This window comes from Pleurodeles waltl, chromosome 4_1, assembly GCF_031143425.1.
Source record: "Pleurodeles waltl isolate 20211129_DDA chromosome 4_1, aPleWal1.hap1.20221129, whole genome shotgun sequence".
Taxonomy (NCBI): domain Eukaryota; kingdom Metazoa; phylum Chordata; class Amphibia; order Caudata; family Salamandridae; genus Pleurodeles; species Pleurodeles waltl.
In genome coordinates, this window is record NC_090442.1 from 117,686,342 (window position 1) to 117,710,028 (window position 23,687).

General features: G+C 49.1%; 1 pseudogene; it reads left to right on the top strand.

Annotated features, from left to right (window-relative positions):
• Nucleotides 1–6,130, top strand: part of LOC138287094 (olfactory receptor 8D1-like) — a 33,687-nt pseudogene extending 27,557 nt beyond the window's left edge.
• Nucleotides 6,131–23,687: the final 17,557 nt, after the last annotated feature.

A 23,687-nucleotide genomic window follows, 5' to 3' on the forward strand; every position in this document is an offset into this window, starting at 1 on the left:
GCTGTGGGGATCCCTAGGCGAGGGAGATTTCTGTAGGCTAGGCCCCTCCGTAAGGCATGGTCCTGTGCCCCCGTCCCCCCACCTCTGTAGGGTGCCAAGTACAGCTATTCATGGCCCTGTGTCATCTATGTGTGCAGATGTCGTCCATAGGCTTGTAGGCCATGCCCCACGGATTGAGTAGTGGACCCCAAGTGCGCGGCGTAGTGCAGGGGGCTTCTGTGTCTGTCCTGTCCGCCAACGGTGTCGCCAATGCATGCACTCAACATGTCTTTATTTCCCCCCCCATTTTTGTGGTGTCCCTGTTCATGTGTGCATTAGCATCATCAGGCGGAGGAGAAGTGGCATCGGAGCACGAGGGAGCTGCATCCCACATGGCCATGGAGGGCCATGCAACGGACTCCGAATTCACCAGTGGGACAGAGGGCGAGGGGAGCTCCACAGCGGGGACTCGGGCAGACATCAGTGACACGGACTCGTCCTCTGAAGGGAGCTCCCTTGTGGTGGCGGCAGCATCTGTGCCCCCCGCAACAACAGGTACAGCCGCCACCCACCCCACCAGCACCGCCCTCCCAGCAGCCCCTCAGTGTTTGCCCGTGCCCGCTCACCTAGGAAGGTGGGCATCTCCTTCGCCCCAGGCACCTCAGGCCCTGCACCAGTCACCCCTGCTGCCCTCAGTGAGGAGGTCATTGACCTCCTTAGGACGCTCACTGTTGGGCAGTCTACCATTTTGAATGCCATCCAGGGTGTCGAAAGAGAGGTGCACCAGAGTAATGCATACCTGGAGGGCATTCATTCTGGTCAGGCTGCCCTTCAGCGATCGTTCAACACTCTGGCCTCAGCACTGATGGCAGTCATTGTCCCTGTCTCTAGCCTCCCCCCTCCAACTTCCTCCACCCATACCCTATCACCTGTACCTCTGCCTATCCAAGACATACCATCAGACCAGCCTGCACACACCTCAACACCCAAGGGAAGCTCAGCCAGACATAAGCACCACACATCTCACAGGCATTCACACAAGCAACATCCACATACAGACATACCAACACCCACTGCCTCTACTGTGTCCCCCTCCTCCTCGTCTCCCTCCTCCGTCCCTGTCACGTCTCCACTCACACCTGCATGCACAACATCTTCAGCCACTACGTCCATCACCAGCAAACACACCAGCACCCCCGCAAACGTGCAGTCACCACCCCCACTACCATTTACACGTCCCCTGTGTCCTCTCCCAGTGTGTCTGTGACCCCCTCTTCCAAGATACACAAACGCAGGCAGCCACCCACCCAACAGCCATCCACCTCACGACAGCCTCCAGCCCAAGCACCTGCACCCAAAGACACCAGACTTAAAACTCCTACAACCACAACCTCTTCCTCCACTCCGATACCCACTACACCTACCCGTCCCACTGCTCCTAAAAAGCTTTTTCTGTCCAAACTTAACCTCTTTCCACCAACTCCCCCACCCCGTCCATGTCATAGGACTACAGTCAGCACCTCAGCCACGACAAAACCGGGCCCTGTCATGACAGTCTGCCATGGACTGTGGAGTCCCCCACCCTCCAGGGCAGCCAGTTCAGTACGGAGCCAAGGCACGGGCAGCCCAACCCCGGAGAAACATCCCAAGATAGGCAGTGGCCGGCGCGAGAGTGTGAAAACACCAGGGACTAAAACCCTACCATGGCTCCAGAAGGAAGTGTGGAGACAGCTGGCACACCGCCCAAGGTGGGGAAGGGCCACAGGCGATCAGGGAAGGCTGGGAAGGGCAGCACACCCGACAACACTGCCATCAGCCCAGCTGGCCAGGAGGGCCCCGCCAGCCCCATCCCAGGTGGGCAGGAGGCCACCAACAGGCCCGGTACTGCAGCCCAGGAGGGCCCCGCCAGCCACAGGACGGATGGGCAGGAAGGCCCCGCCAGCCACAGGACAGGTGGCAAATGACCTCCACGCCATGGCAGGATCCGCTGCACTGGGCCCTTCATCCTAAGCACCGCTGAACTGGGCACCGCCGTCTCAAGCACCGCTGAACTGGGCACCGCCGTCTCAAGCACCGCTGTACTAGGCCCTTCATCTCAAGCACCGCTGCACTGGACACCGCCGTCTCAAGCACCGCTGAACTGGGCACCGCCGTCTCAAGTACCGCTGAACTGGGCCCTTCATCTCAAGCACCGCTGCACTGGGCACCGCCGCCTCAAGCACCGCTGCACTGGGCTCCGCCATCTCAAGCACCGCTGAACTGGGCACCGTTGTCTCAAGCACCGCTGAACTGGGCACCGCCGTCTCAAGCACAGCTGAACTGGGCCCTTCATCTCAAGCACCGCTGAACTGTGCCCTTCATCTCAAGTACCGCTGACCCATGAGTGGCAGGGGCTGGCCCGCATCTGTGTCGTGCAGGGCTGCACGAAGCACTCTGGGCACCAGTCCCCCTCCAGAACCAGTGGAGACTGTTATCCACTTGTGAGACTGTGGCTTTGCACTCCCCAGGATGGTACAGTGGGCAAACCACCCACTTGTGAGACTTGAGAGACTGTGACTTTGCACTCCTCAGGATGGTACAGTGGGCAAACCACCCACTGTAGAGACTTGAGAGACTGTGGCTTTGCACTCCCCAGGATGGTACAGTGGGCAAACCACCCACTGTCTGGACTTGTGAGACTGTGGCTTTGCACTCCCCAGGATGTAACAGTGGGCAGCCCACCCACTGTCTGGACTTGTGAGACTGTGGCTTTGCACTCCCCAGGATTGAACAGTGGCCATGGAGGCCCCTCGTGGATCTGGCGTCGTACACTCATCTGGCTGAGGTGCCCCCCCTTCCCTTCCCCCTGAGGTGCCTGTAGTTTTGCTATCTGATGCCCCTGCAGTGTTCTCTCCGTTGGAGTCAGGTATCCTGTGTGGGCTTTGCCCATGTGATTTGGGCCCAGTGGTCCACGGACAATGCCTGCTACTATGCTTGGACTTGTACATTTATGTATATAGGAGTTTTTGATGTGTATATATATTTTTAAGCCAGTAATACAATATATTCCAATGTTTAGAATCATTTCCTTTTGTGTTTGCATTCTTCCGGGGGGTTTTGGGGGTGTCACTCTGATGTGTTGCTATGCATTGATGTGTGTGTTGTAGTGGGTGAGGGTGGGGGTGCGTGTGTCGCGTATGTGTGTACCCGTAATATTTTCTCCTCCCCCCTCCCCTGTGTCGTAGGTGCAGTACTCACCATTGTCTTCTGCGCTGGCGTTCGTGCTCCTTGTAGAGGAGTAGGAACACTATCGAGGGGAGTATGTGGAGTTCGGGTTCCATGCTGTCCTGATTCCTCGTGGGCTGTATGGAGGTGAGCGTTTTCCCTTCGAAATGGCTGTTTCCGCCGTGTTTTTATCAGCGGGGCTGCCGCCCCGGAAAAGGTGGCAGATTGGTAGGTTGTGATACAGTGGGCAGTACATTGTCTCCCGCCTGTCTGTTGGCGGTGACCGCCACGCTGTTTGTTTGTGCCGCCGTGGCGGGCGGTGTGGTAATGTGGCGGTCTCTGTTGGCGGTTTCCGCCAGGGTCGGAATTCCATTTTGTTTCCCGCCAGCCTGTTTGCGGTTTGGCCGCAGGTTTAACACCGACCGCCAGGGTTGGAATGACCCCCTTAGTGAGTCTAAAGCATCTAGGCCTCTCCTGTTAGTATGGTACCAGTGTACATTACTTTTTCCTTTTGTTTGTGTCATTCATGCAAGTGAACGCCCATCAGAAGAAAGGATCTGGCATGCCATCGCCAAAGAAGTGGGGATCCTGGTGATCCAAAGCTGGTGGAACACCCATTGCCTAAAGCTGTGGGAGGACATGAGACGCTGGGGCCAGAAGACCGCAGAGGCCAAGCTGGGTATGTCCTTCCAATGAGGGAGGGGTGCCCATTGGAGCCTGTCCCCCTAATGGCCTACCCCGAGGTGGATGGGCGTTTGAGGGCAGCACTGCAGCCACAAGAGGGTAAGTACTAACTGTAAGCTGGGAATTCCATAGAGTATATGGGATTAGCTGCCTCGCTGTAGCTATGGTGAAAATGTAGTCAATGCTACATGAAATAAGACTTAGGGGTAATGGATAGTTACCACCCAGCCTGAGCATTAATTGTAGATGTGTCTTGATGGTTGCTGTCAGTGGGTGTATTTGTCCCATAGCCAGTATTCTCCATGTCTGCATTATGGAGATGGTCTAATCAGATTGTCACATGTGTGACTCCATCCTGCCGTTACTATGGATGTGAGCTTTTGTACCACCCTAGCCATTGAGTATTACATCCTTCATTCCTCAGCGTTTGTGCATTTGTGGTTCAAAGTGTCAGTCCATTCACATCTGCATGGCCAAGCTGTATATGCAAAAGTGTGACTCTGCTTTCACCATAGGGACTTTAGTCATCAGGTACTGGTAATGGTATAGATTCCATGTGAGTCAGCAATTACGTTTCCTGTACATATATGGCTTGTAAATGACTGGACTAATGGCTTGACAGTTCTTTTCCTATATATTGGTATTCTGTTATCTACTGGATATGTGACAGTTTGAAAGGGAGGCTTATTTGTAATGTAGCTTAGGAATGGTCTGATTACAAGCACAATGCATTTTTAAGTGCTAGAATTGTGGGGATGGAACCTTAAATGCAATGGGGTTCTACTAGAGGTGGTAAGTGCTACACAGACCCCTTCATTCACAATGTGAAATGAAAAAACAATGTCCTAGCTGTTGCAGTGCTACATAGCTTAATATCTGCCTACATCATGTCCCAATTGTTACTTGGGGGCACATCTGCTGAAGAGTGAACATGATAGCTAGCCTTGGCCTAGCTGAAGTGGGTGATTGGGAAAGGATTAGGTATTGTATTAGTAATGATATGGTGGTGTGAGATGTATGTTGCATTTCCACTGCTGAGACAGCCCTAATGTGGTGTGATGTGTTGTCACTGTCAATGCGGGGCTGTTGGGCCATTTATGCATATTGCAAACATGTATTGAGCGTCAGTGATGTGTGTTATCAGGAATTAGTTACAGGTATTCACTAATGAGGAATGGTGTTATTGAGGGTGGTGATCTGATGTTGCCCTACTGGTGGAAATACATGTGTGGTGGTTGTAACTGTGGACCATGATGTCATATTGTGGAAGGCGCGGCGATACAGAGGACTCTGACCAGTGTTTTAAGTGAGTTCCCAAATTTTATTTGTTTCGTTTTTGATTGAGGAAGGGTGTTATTCAGGATAGCAATATCGTGGTAGTCTGTATGCGTCCTTTTAAATATTGGAGAGGCTTCTGTAATTGTCTCGCTGTTCTATGATTCCTTGTCTTCTGTCTTTCCTAGGTGGTGGGGTCTTTGGATTATGTCTTCTCGCCTCCTCCCCACGGGTCTTGGAAAACACAAAAGGACAAGGCCAGGTAAGTGGTATGGCGTGGGGTTTACTTTAGTTGTTAGTATACAAGTGGGAGGGCGAGGAACAGGAAAACACTAGGGTCGTTGTGTTAGGTTAGTGTATGTATAAGGGAGGGTGCAGTATTCTTTAAGTGCGGTGGGTAGTGGGGAAGGTACAGCCAGTAACTGGTCCAGGCTCCCGGTGCTTAACCAACACTGCCCTCCTTCCTCATTCCCTCCCCGGTGCTCCTTTCCTCTTTCACCCCTCCCTCTGTGCCCTCGCGTGCTCTTGTCCCCTTTCCCCGATGTCCCTTTAACAGGGACCGTACCTTGAAGAGCCACGACCCTCCTGGGTCATGGCGGGGTTTGTTGCCGTCCTTTTCGTCTCTCCCGGCTCCGTGGCTCGGGCTGGTTATTTCTTCCCCGGTATTCCTGTGTTCCGTGTTCTGCTCCCGGCGCGCCTCCTCGTCCTGCTCTTTTCTTCCGGGCTCCTCTCTCGCCTCACAATTGTCCGTCTTCTCTTTTTCTTCCCCGGCGACCCGGAAATCCAGGCCCTAAATAGAGTTCAGCTTCCATGCGTCTCCTTGGAGGCGCGGAACGGGATCGGACCAGGCACGCAGGCGGTGTCTCTCGCAGGTAAGTGTAGACGCGGGGAATGGCACCCGTCTACATACCCCATCCCAAGATCGGGACTGGTAGAGGACCGCAGAGTCCGGACAGCAGGAGAGGAAATCGGCAGGGCATTGCCGTGAACCAGGCATGTGACGGACCTGAAAGGTAAATGGCTGGAGTTCAAGAAACCAGCGTAAAATCCTGGAATTAGTATCCTTATGGGAGGCTAACCATGTTAAGGGGGCATGCTCTGTGTAGAGGACAAACGATCTGCCTAAGAGATAATACTGGAAAATTCAATGGCCCATTTTATGGCTAGGCATTCCTTCTCAATAGTTGGGTAATGAACCTCCCTTGGAAGGAGTTTGCAACTGATGTAGACAATAGGACGGTCCTGACCTAAATCGTCGGGTTGGGGGAGGATGGTCCCAAGGCCGACGTTGGAAGCATCGGTGAAGAGATGAAAAGGTTTGGAGAAATCTGGACACTGTAAGACGGGTTCGGTCGTAAGGGCCTCCTTGAGATATTTGAACCTCTGAAGCTGAGTTGTGGAGAAAGAGGGAAGTTTGGCGGGGTATTGTTTCTTCAACAGGTCGGTAAGGGGGGCCGTAATAGTGGAATACTGTGGGATAAACCTACGATAATACCCAACCAATCCTAGAAACGAGCGGAGTTCTTTTTTTGTTTTGGGGATAGGAATTTGTCTGATGGCCTCCACCTTATCTTTCTGAGGACGTAGAGCCTCCTTACCAATGACGTACCCAAGGTAGGCAATTTGAGTCTGTCCTAATACACACTTCTTGGGATTAGCAGTGAGGCCGGCCCTTGCTAAGGTAGAAAACACCTTTTCTAAATGTTGTAAGTGTTCTGACCAAGAAGCACTGAAGATAACGATGTCGTCGAGATATGCTGCTGTGAACGTTTGGAACGGCTGTAAGAGCCGGTCCATTAAACGTTGAAATGTAGCAGGTGCCCCATGAAGTCCAAAAGGAAGAACAGTGAAGTGGTATAGAGCGGAAGGGGTTGTAAACGCTGTTTTTTCTTTGTCGTTGGGAGCTAAGGGATTTGCCAATAGCCTTTCGTTAGGTCAATGGTGGACATAAAACATGCCTTCCCTATTTTTTCTAGTACCTCATCTACTCTGGGAATAGGATATGTGTTGAATAGGGATATCTCATTAAGTTTCCTAAAATCAATACAAAACCGGACGGAGCCATCCGGTTTCGGAACTAGAACAACTGGGGAGCACCAAGGACTATTGGAGGGTTCAATGACCTTTAACAATAACATTTTCGTTATCTCTTCTTCTATCAGTTTTTTTCTCGCCTCAGGAATTAGGTAGGGCCGTAGGCGTATGGTCTGACCTTCCGGTGTTCGGATGTGATGCTGAACCAGAGAGGTCCGTCCTGGAACCTCTGAAAAGAATTCGGAGTGCTGTTGTATCAACTCAAATAATTGGGTTTTTTTCTGTTTCAGAAAGACATTCATTGATACTGGGACTTGTGGGTTTTTCTGGTTGTGGTGTAGGATAGAGATTAAGGCCTAGTTCAGTGGTGGGTGTTACAAGGTAACCAATCGCAGGGGGGTCAGCATTATTCTCAGGGTCTTCCCATTTTTTCAACAAATTAATATGATAGATTTGGGTTATTTTGGGCTGCTCGTTTATTTCAATAAGGTAAGTAACTGGCGAGACTGCTTTTACTACACGGTAAGGGCTCTGCCATTTCGCCAGTAGTTTATGTTCGGATGTAGGTCTCATTATTAGCACCTGGTCATTGGGCTGAAGAGTCCTTAACATGGTGCCTTGATCATAATAGGTCTTTTGGGTTTCTTGGGCTTTTTCTAGATGTTGTCGCACATCTTCCCAAACTGTTTGTAGTTGCATTTTTTATTTGTGTATATATTCCAATAGGGGTTTCTCCTCATTATTTTCTTCCTCCCATGTTTCGGCTGCCATGTCAATCAGGTTACGGGGCTGCCTCCCGAATACTAACTCGAACGGACTATGTCCAGTGGAGGATTGTTCATGTGTCCGTATTGCGTAAAGGACGAGGGGTCATTTTTGGTCCCAGTCTTTTCCCAGTTGTCTACTATTTTCCGTAGCAGTGTTTTAATGGTACGGTTATATTGTTCTACTAGACCGTCTGTCTGTGGATGATATACCGCAGTTTTGATTTGAGCAATGCCTAGTGTTTTACATATCTGTTTCATGAGACCGGATACAAAGGGCGTACCTTGGTCCGTGAGTATTTCTTGGGGAAAGCCAACACGGGAAAAGAAGGAAATCATGGCTTGTGCTACTGTTTTTGTAGTCGTACTGGTAAGAGGAATCGCCTCAGGATACCTGCTAGCATAATCGACGAGGATATGTGTATGGCCCTTAGAAGATGCTAAAAGAGGGCCGACCAAGTCCATACCCACGCGTCTAAAAGGAATATCAATAACAGGTAGGGGATACAGAGGGGCTCTCCTCACTGCACCTGGTTCAACTAACTGACATCTGGGGCACTGTGCGCAATATTTACGAATGTGAGCATAGACCCCAGGCCAATAAAAACGTCTTAATAAATATTCTTCCGTTTTTTCTCGGCCATAATGACCTCCTCCTGGTTGGTTATGGGCTAGGAACAACACCTGAGTCCGGTAGGCCTCTGGGACCACTAATTGCTTTTTCTCCCCTTGTGCCGTTAAGACAACCCTATATAGGAGATTATTTTGGACTAGGAAATGTGGACCTACCTACCCGGAGGAGTCGCTTTTGGCATTCCTCCAAGCATGCACAAGGGTGGGATCTTCTCGTTGACTTACTCTAAAAGAAACCGGGGCACTGTCGATACTGGCTACTGTTTTCTCTGTGTTCCTTTGAGGTTTGGAATGGGCGTATTCTCTTTTTCCTATTCTCTTTTCTTTTCGGGTTAGTTTTCTCTTTTCTGGGGGCCCGTCAATAGTTGTGGTAACAAACGGGGCGTCCATCCACCAGTCATCAGTGGGTTCGGTCTTTTGCGTTTGTTCTAGGAGCTCAAAAAATCTCAAATAATCGGTGCCAATAACGCATTCCTCTATTAGATTATCCATTATGCCCATGGGAAGATAGTCTTGGTAGGTGCCCCATTCTATCTCTACCAGCTCTAGGGGGTAGTTGGCCTTGTCCCCATGGATGCAGCAGATCGTAACCCACTGTTTTGTAGTTGGATTTACAGGTTGTATCATGTTTTTGCGAATTACCGATTGACTACACCCGGAGTCAATCAGGGCATTTACTGGTTGTCCGTTTATCTTTAGAGTGAGTTTAAGGGGCATATTTATACTCTGTTTGCACCGAATTAGTGTCATTTGTTTTTACTATAATTCGGTGCAAAACTAACTCTATATTTATACTTTGGTGCTAGACCCCTCTAGCACCAAATTTATGGAGTTAAAGTCATTTTTTGAAAGTGGAGACCTACTTTGCCTTAATGAGATGCAAGGTAGGCGTTCCCGTGCAAAAAATGACTCTATGGCCTTAACGCCATATTTAGGGGCATATTTATGCTCTGCGGCATATTTATACTCTGTTTGCACCGAATTAGCTCCTTTTTGTTTTACTCTAATTCGGTGCAAATCTAACTCCATATTTATACTTTGGTGCTAGACCCATCTAGCACCAAGGACCTGATTTAAACTTTTTTTGCACCACATTAATGTCATTTTATGACGCAAAAGTGGTGCGAACTTACAAAATATTGGCCCTTATTTGTACTTTTTGCTGCAAAACTGCACTAACTCAGTTTTGCACCAAAAAGTTTAGCACCGGCTTGCACCATTTCTGTGCACCAGCCGGGCACCATATTTATGGAATGGTGCAAGCCGGTGCAAAGGGTAGGCTAGAGTTTGAAAAAATTACTTTAGTCGGGTGGGGCTGGCAGTATAGAAGAAGAGGGTTTAGCACCAAAAAATGGCTTTAGGCAGGTTAGAGTAAAAATAAATGACTCTAACCAGATTAGCGTCATTTTATGGTGCTAAACCTACCATGCCACATGACTCCTGCCTTAGAAAAGGCAGGAGTCATGCCCACCACCCCACTGGCCAGCACAGAGGACAGGGGTCCCCTGGGCATGGCCATTGCACCCTGTGCCATGTATGGGGGCCCATTTCAGGGCCCCCTATGGCACTTTCAAAAATAAAATGCACTTACCTGTACTTACCTGGGATGGGGTCCCCCATCCCTGCAGTCCCTCTAGTGTGGGTGGGGGTGCCCCTAGGGCCTAGGGAGGGCACCTCTGGGCTTATTCCATGGTGTTCCACCATGGAAATAGGGCCACAGGTCCCCTAAGGCCTGCCCAGACCCAGGTCTTAAAAAATGGGGCAAAGCAAGCTTTGCCCCATTTTTTGACCCCTCCTTGCACCATTTTTACATGGGAGTATAAATATGGTATTAAGGCCATAGAGTAATGTTTTTTGCACAGGAACGCCTACCTTCCATCTCATTAAGGCAAGGTAGGTTTCCACTTCCAAAAAATGACTTTAACTCCATAAATTTGGCGCTAGACGGGTCTAGCACCAAAGTATAAATATGGAGTTAGTTTTGCACTGAATTAGAGTAAGAAAAAATAACGCTAATTCAGTGCAAACAGAATATAAATATGCCCCTTAGCGTCAAAAAATGATGCTAATCTGGTCAGAATCACTTATTTTGACTCAAAACTGCCTCACGTCATTTTTTTTTAAGCTAGCCTACCCTTTGCACCGGCTTGCACCATTCCATAAATATGGTGCCCAGCTGGTGCTAAAAAATGGTGCAAGCCGGTGCAAAACTTTTTGGGGCAAAACTGTCTTAGTGCAGTTTTGCACCAAAAAGTATAAATAAGGCCCTGAATGTTTTATCTCCCTTACCAATGCACAAAACCCTTCCTCAAGTGACTCCAATTTCCATTGGTTCAACCCCCTTGTTTTTCTTTGGGCATCCTCTTGCTATGTGACCCCATTCACCACAACTGAAACATTGGGGTTGTTGCATGGGGCTCCGTTCCCCACCCCTGGAGGGTCCAGGTTCCTCAATGGCTCGTCTGGTGGGTTACTGGGGGGGGCCCATGGGTACTTTATTCAAAGGTCTGGGAGTTAGGCTTTTGATATCCACGGACCGATGGTAGGCGCAAGCTAAGTCGACTGCCAGTTCAGTATCGACCTTGGGATGCTGTCTTATCCAATTACGGGTGCTCCCCGGAAAGGAGTCTAGATACTGTTCTAAAATGATGGCCTTTATCACGTCCTCGCGGTTAGTCCCTAAGGGACCTAACCACTTAAGTCCTAAGTCCTTCACCTTAAAATAGAATGTTCGCGGATCCTCGTTATGTCCCCATTTAACTTTTCGGAATTTCATCCGATAATATTCTGTATCATGTCCCACTCTCTCAAGGATACTCTTCTTAATGTCGGAGTAAGGGGTAGAGCCACCAGGATTTGCAGCCTGATAAGCAGTTTGGAGGGTGCCTGTCAAAAGGGGGGCAATATATTGGCCCCAATGGTCTTCCGGCCACTGGGCGGATGAGGCCACTCTTTCAAAGTTTGTAAAGAATGAGTCAGGATCCTCACCCTCTTGGTATTTTTGTAGCACCGAACTGGGCACGTTGGGATGTACCTTGCTGGCGGCAATAGTGTCTGTCAATTTCTGGAGGGCGGTTTCCTCCACCAGTTGGTTATTAACCATTATGGTGGCTTGGCTTTTTAGGGCGGCTTGGAGGGCCTCTCGATCTTCTCTGGACTCCCTCTGTTGTGCCTCCCATACCAATTGTAGGTGGCGTTGCCCCTCCGCTAATTGTTTTATCATGTCCTCCAATGTGGGTTTTTCTTCCATGATGTTGACGCTCCTGTATCGCCTGGGAAGCCAATCCCACTTCTGACACCACTGTGGAAGGCGCAGCGATACAGAGGACTCTGACCCGTGTTTTAAGTGAGTTCACAAATTTTAGTTGTTTAGTTTTTGATTGAGGAAGGGTGTTATTCAGGATAGCAATATCGTGGTAGTCTGTATGCGTCCTTTTAAATATTGGAGAGGCTTCTGTAATGGTATCGCTGTTCTATGATTCCTTGTCTTCTGTCTTTCCTAGGTGGTGGGGTCTTCAGATTATGTCTTCTCGCCTCCTCCCCACGGGTCTCGGAAAACACAAAAGGACAAGGCCAGGTAAGTGGTATGGCGTGGGGTTTACTTTAGTTGTTAGTATACAAGTGAGAGGGCGAGGAACAGGAAAACACTAGGGTCGTGGTGTTAGGTTAGTGTATGTATAAGGGAGGGTTCAGTATTCTTTAAGTGCGGTGGGTAGTGAGGAAGGTACAGCCAGTGACTGGTCCAAGCTCCCGGTGCTTAACCAACACTGCCCTCCTCCCTCATTCCCTCCCCTTTGCTCCTTTCCTCTTTCACCCCTCCCTCTGTGCCCTTGCGTGCTCTTGTCCCCTTTCCCCGACGTCCCTTTAACAGGGACCGTACCTTGAAGAGCCACGACCCTCCTGGGTCGTGGCAGGGTTTGTTGCCGTCCTTTTCGTCTCTCCCGGCTCGTTGGCTCGGGCTGGTTATTTCTTACCCGGTATTCCTGTGTTCCGTGTTCTGCTCCCGGCGCGTCTCCTCGTCCTGCTCTTTCCTTCCGGGCTCCTCTCTCTCCTCACGATTGTCCGTCTTCTCTTTTTCTTCCCCGGCGACCCTGAAATCCGGGCCCGAAATAGAGTTCCGCTTCCATGCGTCTCCTCGGAGACGTGGAACGGGATCGGACCAGGCACGCGGGCGGTGTCTCTCGCAGGTAAGTGTAGACGCGGGGAATGGCACCCGTCTACACATATATGTGTTCCTAACTTTCATAAGTTGTGACACTGCACTCAATGAATTGGTATAGATGTGTTATATGTGCAGTATGGGCCATTGTCGATGCATTTAATGTATGGTTAGGAAAAATATGTAATTGTTGTTTAGAGAAATTCCTCTGTGATTGCTTCACACTAATCACATGTCTGTACCAATGACTTGTAATGTACCCATCACATGCCACTTTATGGATGTTCTACCTGTAGTGGCTCAATCAGTTATTAGTGTGAAATTACCAATACTAGCAGCCATGTGATGTGACAGGCAGATGCTGTGTGGTGTGTGAGTGTAGTGGTATTCACTATCATGGATATTTCAAAAAGGATATGGTCTGATCAGCTGATGTAACTGTGCAGGTCTGATGTGTTAGGTTAAATTAGCTGCAATTCCAATAGGTGATAGGAGTATGGAGAAGCCTTATGTGAATTCAGGAACACAGTTGTACTTCACCCAGGGCATAAAGTGCATGCAAACATGGCTAAGGTGGTGCTCATGTGGATAACTCCAGTGGTGCACACTTACTTGGATGTTTATGTGGGTGTGAGGGTTGGCACGCAGTGCTGGGTAATGGTGACATGTAGGACATGAGTATTGGCACCTAAGATTGCCTAGGCAGGATATGTTAGTGACAGATGTGCTTGCTTACAAGTGTGTATGTAAGGTATGTGTTAAGCCACTCTCACCCTATCACTCTCCCTCCCTCCTTTTCTCTCTCTATTTGTGTGCATCAGCATCAGCAGGTGAAGGAGAAGGGGCACAGGCGAGTGGGGATGCTGCAGGCCATGGGACACGGAGTGCTGCTGCCAGCGACAGCAAGGGACCCAGTGGCACAGAGGGCTAGGGTAGTGCCATGGGGAGACCGTATCTTCACCATGATCCTCAGAATCCTGGACAATCCATAGAGGTGGCAGACCCTTCTTAGACCACACCAGCACCATCAGTGTCCACCACCCCCCTTACTACCACCGCCCTGTAGCTCCCCACCTAGTTGCCCATGCCTGCTCACCCAAGCTGGGAGGAGGGTGCGTGTCTCCATTACCACATGCACCTCTGCCCCAGTCAGTCCTCTTGCCTTCAGTGAGGAGGCTAATCACCTCTTGAGGTAAATCTCTGTGGGTCAGTCGACCATTGTTCTGGCCTCCACCCTGATGGCAACCAGTCACCCTTTGTCTACCGTCTCCCCTCCACCTACCTCGACCCAAACGTCTCTTCCCAAACCCAGCCAACGCACACAGTCACACAGGCATGCATCCACCTCAACAGCCAAAAGTACCACTAACAAACACATCACAAAGACCTACCACTGGCATACACACAAACACCTACCGCAGACACGACAACATACACTACCTGCACCTATCCCCCAACACCTTCACAGACAATACACCAGACACACCTGCTCCCACCATACCAACTTTGACAGATTCAGCCACAACTCCTATCTCACCTACAGTCAATAGCAAACTCACAGACATCCACCCCAGTCATCACATCCACAGCCACCATGACCACTGACAAACCCACATGCAGCACATCTACCATGCCTGCAGTCACCAGCCCAACAGACAGTCACCCATCCAGCATCGCATCTCCCAACACCTCCTGCACCCTCCTCCCAAAACAAATAAATTCCAACACTCACCCACCCAACATACACTCACCACCCAAGGGCATTCATTCTATGCACTTGCACCCAAGGCATCCCTAATTACACCTCCTACAACTTCTCCCTCTACCTCCACTCCGAAACCCTTTTACCATGACTGTCCCCATATGTTTAAAAAACATTTCCTCACAGAGTTTTCACTGTTTCTCTACTCCCCTTCCACCCCATGATACCCCCAAATGTTCTGTGTCCCTCCCCAAGTCCAGCCCTTTCACCTCCAAGTCCTCCCCTGCCCCTGCTAGTACCCACGCCCCTCCTCTACCAATAATTCAACCCCCTCCAAAACCCAAGCCCAAGTACCCCCCTTCCAAGCCCAAGCTCATACCCAAAGACCCCCCTCCCAAACCCAAACCCCCTTTCTGCCTTCCCCTCTAACCCCATGAGGTACTCGTCTGCCCCCTTGATGCCCCTGCCCCATGGGGGTCATTTGGCAGTCAGGAGTCAAGTTGGGGCACACAGAGGTGCCATCTGTGCCTTTTGGTACATTGAACTGTCCAATGGGCTGAGATATGTATATAGTTATTTATTATATTGACAAAATGGACATTATTTTTAATACATCTGGCGCAACCTGTTGTTAGCTTCAATGGAACATACTTGCCTTTCTTTCAACATGGCTGTATGGAATTTGCCATCTTAGGTTTGTTTGTGTGTGACATATGTGTGAGGGGGTTGTTCTAGATGTTGTGTTTGTCTGTCCTGCATATGTGTGTGGCCCTGGCTTTTGTGCCGCTGTGATGGCTATGTATGTTTGTAAGATATGGTTGTGTTAGGTACAGGCATGTGTATTGATACATTGTGTGTTGTTTCCGTTGAGATGTGCAATGGTGTTTTGTGTCCTTGTGTGGTTGTTGTGTGTGCCTCTGTGTGGGTAGTGATGGATATGTCAGACGTGTTGTGTATTCTGTTAGCGTGGTATAACGTATATTTCATTGTATGACTGTGTGATTGTGTATATTGTAGGTCAGGTATTGTTATGTGTTGTAGTATGTATGTGGTGTCATGTGGAGGTGTGAACTGAAATCGCTTGATGAAGCTTTTGTGTAGTTAATGCTGTGGTGTTGTTGTATGTGTCAGTGCTGTTGTGTATTGCTGTGTTTGACTGTACCGGTGCTTTGTATCTGTGAGTTGGTAACTGTCTTGTACATGTGTGTTGGCCACGGTGTGTGTAGTATGGCTGTGCGTGTGTAGTATGGTTGTGCATGTGTGTATGTAGGTGTGTGTATATGTGCATATGGGTGTGTAGTTATGTGTGTGTGTGTGTGTCGCTGTCACCTGCTGCACCGGATATGTATGTTGTGTGTGTGTGCGTACTTTGGGTTTTCCCTACAGTGTCAGGTAGGTTTGTATACTCACAGTTGTTTTCTTCATCACTGTTGCTGGTTCCGGAGTTGTGCAAGCAGGAGCAGTGGGAGGGCTTCCAGTTTGGGTTCCATGGTAGCTCCTCTCTGTTATGTGTTCCTGAGGTGTCTCCTTTTATAGACTTGGTTTCCGCCTGTGTTTTCATGGTGGTTCGACTGCGGAGGAAACCTTGGCAGTGTGCAGCCTCATAATGTGTCCAGCGGAAACATGGTCTCCTCTGCCATGATGGTGTCTACTGCCATCTGTGGAGGCATGACCACACTGGCGGGACTGGTGGTAGTTTGGCTGTGCTATGTTGGGAAGATCGCCTTGCTCATAAATTGGCGGTCTTATTCACTGGCTCGTTTGTGGTATGACCGCAGCAGCCAACATGACGGTCCTGGAACTGCCAGACTGGTAATGACCCCATAGGCCCGTATTTATACTTTTTGACGCTAAACTGCGCTAACGCAGTTTAGCGTCAAAAAATTTTGCGCCGGCTAACGCCATTCTGAAGTGCCATGCGGGCGCCGTATTTATTGAATGGCGTTAGCCGGCGCAAGCAGACCGGCGCTGCCTGGTGTGCGTGGAAAAAAACCACGTACACCAGGCAGCGCCGGCGTTGGGAAAAATGGCGTTAGGGCGTCTTAAAATGGGGCAAGTCAGGTTGACGCAAAAAAATCGTCTTAACCCGATTTGCGCCATTTTTAACGACGCCCAGACGCCATTTACATGACTCCTGTCTTAGTAAAGACAGGAGTCCTGCCCCCTTGCCCAATGGCCATGCCCAGGGGACTTATGTCCCCTGGGCATGGTCATTGGGCATAGTGGCATGTAGGGGGGCACAAATAAGGCCCCCCTATGCCACCCCAAAAAAACAAAAAAAAAAATGTATACTTACCTGAACTTACCTGAATGTCCCTGGGATGGGTCCCTCCATCCTTGGGTGTCCTCCTGGGGTGGGCAAGGGTGGCAGGGGGGGTCCCTGGGGGCAGGGGAGGGCACCTTTGGGCTCATTTTGAGCCCACAGGCCCCTTAACGCCTACCCTGACCCAGGCGTTAAAAAGTGGCGCAAATGCGGGTTTTTTTGACCCGACCACTCCCGGGCGTGATTTTTGCCCGGGAGTATAAATACGACGCATTTGCGTCGCAGTCATTTTTTTAGACGGGAACGCCTTCCTTGCATCTCATTAACGCAAGGAAGGCGTTCACGCAAAAAAATGACGCTATTTGCCCATACTTTGGCGCTAGACGCGTCTAACGCCAAAGTATAAATATGGCGTTAGTTTTGCGCCGAATTTGCGTCGAAAAAAACGACGCACATTCGCCGCAAACGGAGTATAAATATGCCCCATAGTGTTTTTAAGTATGAAGTCTCGGATTAAATAGTAAAGTAAAATATTTTGAATGTTTAAAATGCTAAAAACGAATTAAAAGTGCTATTGAACGTTAGCTGATTGCATCTTTCTTATAGTATTGAGTTCATAAGTGGCCATTGAGATAGCTTTGTTTTAAGCTGTTTCTCAAGAATGGTTGATGTATATTCCAACTTTAAAACTTTATATATATATATATATATATATATATATATATATATATATATATATGTGTGTAATAAGTTTTCATAAGGAATTAATTCATTACTAAACCCTTTAACACTTAGGTTTTACCCTGTATAGAGGTGTTTGTATAGAGTACATTTGAGATGAAACTCAAACATTCATAGTCTACAAAGTTGCATGATGTACACCCAAAGTCTTTGGAGAGGGATTTCTTCTAACAAACGTGTTTACAGCCAATGTTTGAAATGTGGAGGGGTCTAAGTAGAGGGGCCATTTTGTTAGTAATGTGTTTTACTGGTTATGCTTAACTTGTAAAGGAGTGTTAGGACAGATGGTGTGCACTTATAAAACTGAACCAGCCACTCTGCATGGACTTGTATAAGAAGGTGCAACTCATTCAAGAAACACTATCACAACCAAACTGTATCCTGTCTAATTGTGGCAGGGGCAGGAGAGGGCCTAGTGTTTGTCTAAAACATACCACACTAACCCTTAACTCCCTTCAAAGGTATCAGTAAAGACCTTGTAAACCCAATCATACACCATATTCTGTCAGAAGAGATACCTTTGTGCAGGCATGAACTACTTACTAAACTCTTTTACGCTCAAGTTATAACATCTACAGACCTATTAGAGGAGATTGACTCTTCAGATAAATGTGAGCCAATCACTCTGTGTATATTTCTATTACAAACCTTTCATTTTACACTATAGTTCAGTAACTCCATCTTCCCTCTGATAAAATGCAGTAGCACAGGGCCTAGTGTTTATATGATGCCTTCCACACACATATCATTTGCTCTTTTCAAATATATTATTAGATATCTTGCTCTTTATAAAGCCATGCAACAAAGAAGGTATTAGCTCTAAAAGGTCTTCTGCACAAAACAGATGGTCTATGTTGAGCTGTCACTTAGAGAGACTTCCATTACAGATTACTATGTGATAGGATCAATGTTGGACCATGATAGGACTATGCCAAATGTATAGTATGATGAAATGTAGTAACACAGAGCCTATTTTTTCTATTAATCCTTATACACGCACTGATTTATTAGTAATAACTCTGTAAGAAGCATAAATAAATATTCTGGCCTTCATAATGACTTTGGCGGCAAATCCCGCTTACCACCGCGGTGACGGTCGCCAACATACCATCGTGGAGGCGAACATCTGTTTGTCATATTATGACACACACGCACACTAAACTGACAGAATACTGCCACGAACACATATCCGCCAAACCAAAGGTTAGTGTTAAACTGTCGGTTCGGACACCCATACCATTAAGCCAACAAAACAACACCCTCCACATTATAACCCACAAATCACCACAGCGGACATTCAACACCGGTAAACCATTGGCGGTATAAACTGGTGCGGTCAGAATTCCCACCCAAATATAAAACAACACAACATTGGCCAATGCTAAAAACACACACCTGACACTGATACACACACCACCCACAGCACAATAAAACACACAACCACATTACCCACAGCCCTTTCATAACACGAAAAATACCCAAGAGATAGCCACGCAAATCATAGACAAAACTACACAAACACCTCAAACACCCATTCATCCATCACGCACCCCACACCCCACCACATTACTCAACACCCACTGCATAACACACACCACACAACACCCATGTCCCCACAAAGGTACCCCTGTTTCACTGATGAGCAGTTGTGGGTCATGGTGGAGGAAATAGTCAGGGTAGAGCCAAAGCTGTGTGGAGCACAGATACAGCAAATCACCATTGCAAGAAAGATGGAGCTATGGCGGAGAATCGTGGACTGGGTGAATGCTGTGGGACAGCATCCACGAACAAGGGATTACATCAGGAAGAGGTGGAACGACCTACGGGGGAAGGTACGTTCCATGGCAGCAATGCACCAGCTCGCCATCCAGAGGACTGGCGGTGGACTGCCACCTCCTCCCCCACAGCTGACAGAATGGGAGGAGCAAGTCTTGGCAATACTGCATCCTGAGGGACTCACTGGAGTTGCCGGAGGACTGGACACTAGTGAGTCAATATCTACTACCTATCCCCCATACCTGCATGCCATCACCACCCCTTACCCCAACACCCATCACTCCTCTCCATCCCACCCAGTGCACCAACATAAATAAAAATCCTAAATGCCAAGTCTTGAATGCCATACCCACTACATGCACATCCCTACCATTCCTGCATGTACACCCACCACCAATGCATGCACAGCAGGGAAAACTAACAATCCCACAATACATCACCATACACAAACAAAGGGGGCAGGGCAACAGCAACAATATAAGAGAAGCTAGGGATGTTGAGTATGTCACAGGCATGTAGCATAATACACCACTTACATCCCCACGGGCGCCCCAGCCAATTCCAGTGGCGAGGAGGTGCCACAGCTACACAGTCCCCCACCAGAAGATGCCCCCAGTGATGACAGTAACTCTGGACTACTGGATCTGGATGAACTCCCTGACCAATCAGGGACCACTGGTCAGTCGGATACCCGAGCCCACATCTAGTCCACCACATAGCCTCCACCATCAGTATCCAACACCACAGCAGCCACCCAACCTCCTCACACCTCTGTCCCCAAGACACGTCAATCAGCAGTGTGTCCATCTGTACAGTGACCCCAGTCCACACCTCACAGCCAAAACAATCAGGGACCTGGGGTCAGTGTCAGTGGGCACACCGTTCAGGGGACACAGGCACAAGGGGACAGGGACACACGGACGATAGCTGTGTGCCAGGGGGATGACAGGCCCAGGGAACAGACTGCCCAGGAGGCACTCATCCATGTCCTGGGGGCTTACCAACAATCCCAGGACAAGATGAGTCAGGTGATAGACATTGTGCAGGAGAACCAGCGGTTGCTGGAGGAACACCACCAGGAGATCAGGAATGAATTGCAGGCCCTCAACACCACCATGGTCTCCATAGCAGGGGTGCTGGGTGATATGGTCAACAAAATGAGGTACTACACAGCACACCAGCGGGCCAGCTACTACTAGCCAGTCAACTGAACAGCCATCCACATCTGCTGCAGCCAGTGGACAGGAGGTCCTGCCACAGGATCCACAGGCCACCAGCAGCCCTTCCCCTGCAGAAGGTGAACCACCCCGCAAACGTTCCCTGCGATGCAGACAGACACCAGAGACACTTGCCAAGACCAAGACCACCGCCAGGAAATTATTCTCTCCTGAATGTTCCCCTTGTGTTCCACTCTGTCACCTTGTCCACTTTGAAATGCCTTTGCTCCCCTTCCTAAGACCCCTTGGATACTGGGCGTGTGCTACAAACAGACTGGCCAATAACGTGGACTTACCTCTACCATCACCCCATTCAATTGCACTAATCCTTCTAAGATTTTCACTTCAATAAACACCGTTGAACACTACTTGAGTGATAGTGCTTTATCTGACAAAAATGTGCAATGTTTTAAACTGTTTCATCTTGTGCAATTGTCCTTGACTTTGTGGTCCCATCCAAAAAATGGCCTGTAGCAGTTTGTAGTGATAACAGTAATACACAGTTGTAACATCTGCAAAATGGGAAGGCATAGGTGACAGTCAGTTGGGATGCTAAGGAAGTGACTGCCATCATGCTACAGCCACACAGAAAAATATATAATCAGAGGAATGGTCAGTTCCACTGTCTTACCTGTGTGTCATTGGAAGTACTGTTGTATAACTGATGTCTTGGTATGCACATCTTCATCCTCTGCCTCCTCATCCTCACTGTCCTCAGGGTCCAGTGCTGCCACTGGAGCATTTTCACCTTCCTCCACCTGCAGAGAGGCCTCATGTCGTCTGATGGCCAGGTTGTGCAACATGCAGCATACAACATCTATCTGGCAGGGATTCTCAGGGGACTGGCAGAGGGATCCACCTGTCAGATGGAGGCATCTGAACCTGGCCTTCAGGAGATCGAAGGTCCTCTCAATTATTCTCTTGGTTTGCGCATGAGCATCATTATACCTATTTTCAGCCCCTGTCCTCAGATTCCTTACAGGAGTCAAGAGCCAGGACAAGTTTGGGTAGCCAGAGTCACCTGCAAGAAATGAGGGACAAACATTGGCCTTGCACAATGGCATGGGAGATGACTCCTGAAGCCATACACTGACATGCATTGGGTGGGGACTCAGACTCACCTATATGCCACAACCTGTGCCTCTGTAGTTGTGCCATCACATATGGAATTCTGCTATTCCTCAAGATGAAGGCGACCCAGGATACTTGGCAGTGATGTGGGAGATGTGCCAGGCGCATCATTTGCACATTGAGTGAATGAAAACCCTTCTGATTGCTGAACACCTGTTCATTGGCCCGGGGTTGTGGTGACAAATGCTATATTTGTTCTATCATATGGCCCCAATAACATTTGGAATATGTCCCATTGCATAGAAACCAACCTTCACATTGGCCAAATCATCCACTTGGGAAAAAGCGATGTAGCTGCACACATGTTTCAGCAGGGCAGCCAAAACCCTTGCCAGCACTATTGAGAACATTGGCTGTGACATTCCTGCAGCCAAGCCCACAGTCACTTGGAAAGAGCCAGTTGCCAGAAAATGGAGCACTGATTGGATCTGAACAAGTGGGGGAATCCCAGTGGGTTGACGGATAGCAGATATCAGATCAGGTTCCAGTTGTTTGGAGGCTCTGTGATTGTGGCACTGCCCAGCACCTCAGCCAACCAGTCTGCCACTGCTACCACCAAGAAATCTGCTGCTGGCACTAAGGAGCCCCTGAGTGTGACGGTAGCCACTCCAAGTAAGTCCACACCTCAGCCTCAGAAACGAAGGACTAGGGTGGCGAAACCTAAGGGACAGAGGACGGGGTCAGTGGAGGTACCTCCTAGACCTGGAGGCAAGGACACAAGTCACATGACAAAGGCCAAGGGGGGCAATCACAAGATGGAACCCAAGGATCCCCCTCCACCACCAAAGGAACCCAAGGAGCCCCCTCCACCACCAAAGGTACAGAAGGAGCCCTCTCCACCACCCAAAAAAACCAAGGAGCACCCTCCACGAGCAAAGTAACCCAAGGAGCCCCCTCAACCATCTGAGGGCAAGAAGCCCTCTCTATCAGATGAGTGCAAGGAGCCTCCTCCACCAACAAAGGAACCCAAGGAGCCCCTTCCACCATCTGAGGGCAAGGAGCCCCCTCCAAAAGCAAAGAAATCCAAGGAGACCCTCACCATCTGAGGGCAAGGAGTCCCCTCCACCATCTGAGGGCACCCTCCTGAAACTGTGGCTTTTCACTCCCATCCAGAACCAGTGGGCATGAAACCAACTCTAGCTGAGGTGACCTCCCAACCCCCACTCCCGCGGAGGTGCCTGTCCATTCCCAACATGATGCCCCTGAACAGTGGAGCCTGGATGTTGTCGGGAGTCAAGCTGGGTCTTGGACTATGCCCAGTGGCCATGTGGCCTTTGGTGCTTTGGACTGGCCATTGGCTAAGTCTGTACATTGGCGTGTGCATTTTGATTTCATGATTCACTATGGTGGCTGTTGGAAGCAAATTACAGTGTTTGCAATTCAGAATTGTTGTCCTTTAATTATTTGCTCGTGGGTCCTGTCACAGTCGTTTCACTCTGCAGCTGGTTCTGTGTATGTGGTGTGTGTGTATGGTGTGTGTTGTGCTTGTGTATGTCACTCTTCTTTTCCTCCCTCCCTCCCTTTTGTGCTAGGCGGCTGTACTCACCGTCGTTGTTTTTGTCGGCGTCGGTGCTCCAGGACGGCCATGGCATGGTAGAGCATCAGGAAGACTTGGCGTTTCGGTTCCATGACGGCGGCGGAGTCCACTGATGGTGAGTCTTTTGTTTTCTATACTGTTTTTTCGCCAGGCTTTTTATGCCGTTCGTACCACCTTAGAAATCCTGGCAGTTTACTATGTCATAATATGGTGGGCGGCACCTTGACTTCCTCCTGCCTGTAGGTGGCTACCAACGTGGTCAGTGGTGTGGTACATTGGCTGTCTATAAGAGGTATCACCGCCACAGTCATAATTTGGTGGAAATTACCACCAGGCTGTTGGTGGATTACCACCACATTAACAGTCCCAGTCAGTATACCGCCAGTGTCATAATGACCACCTATGTGTCTTTTATTTTCTTTGTAGTGCTTCCAGTCAACTACTGATGGCAACAAAGCAGTAAAAGAAAAGGAAAAGAAATCAACAGTACTCCAAAGAAGTCTCCAAACATGAAACACAGGCAAAGAAACGGAAATGATAATAAAAGAAAATTGAAATAAAGTAAGAGTAGCACATGTTTTCTAAAAA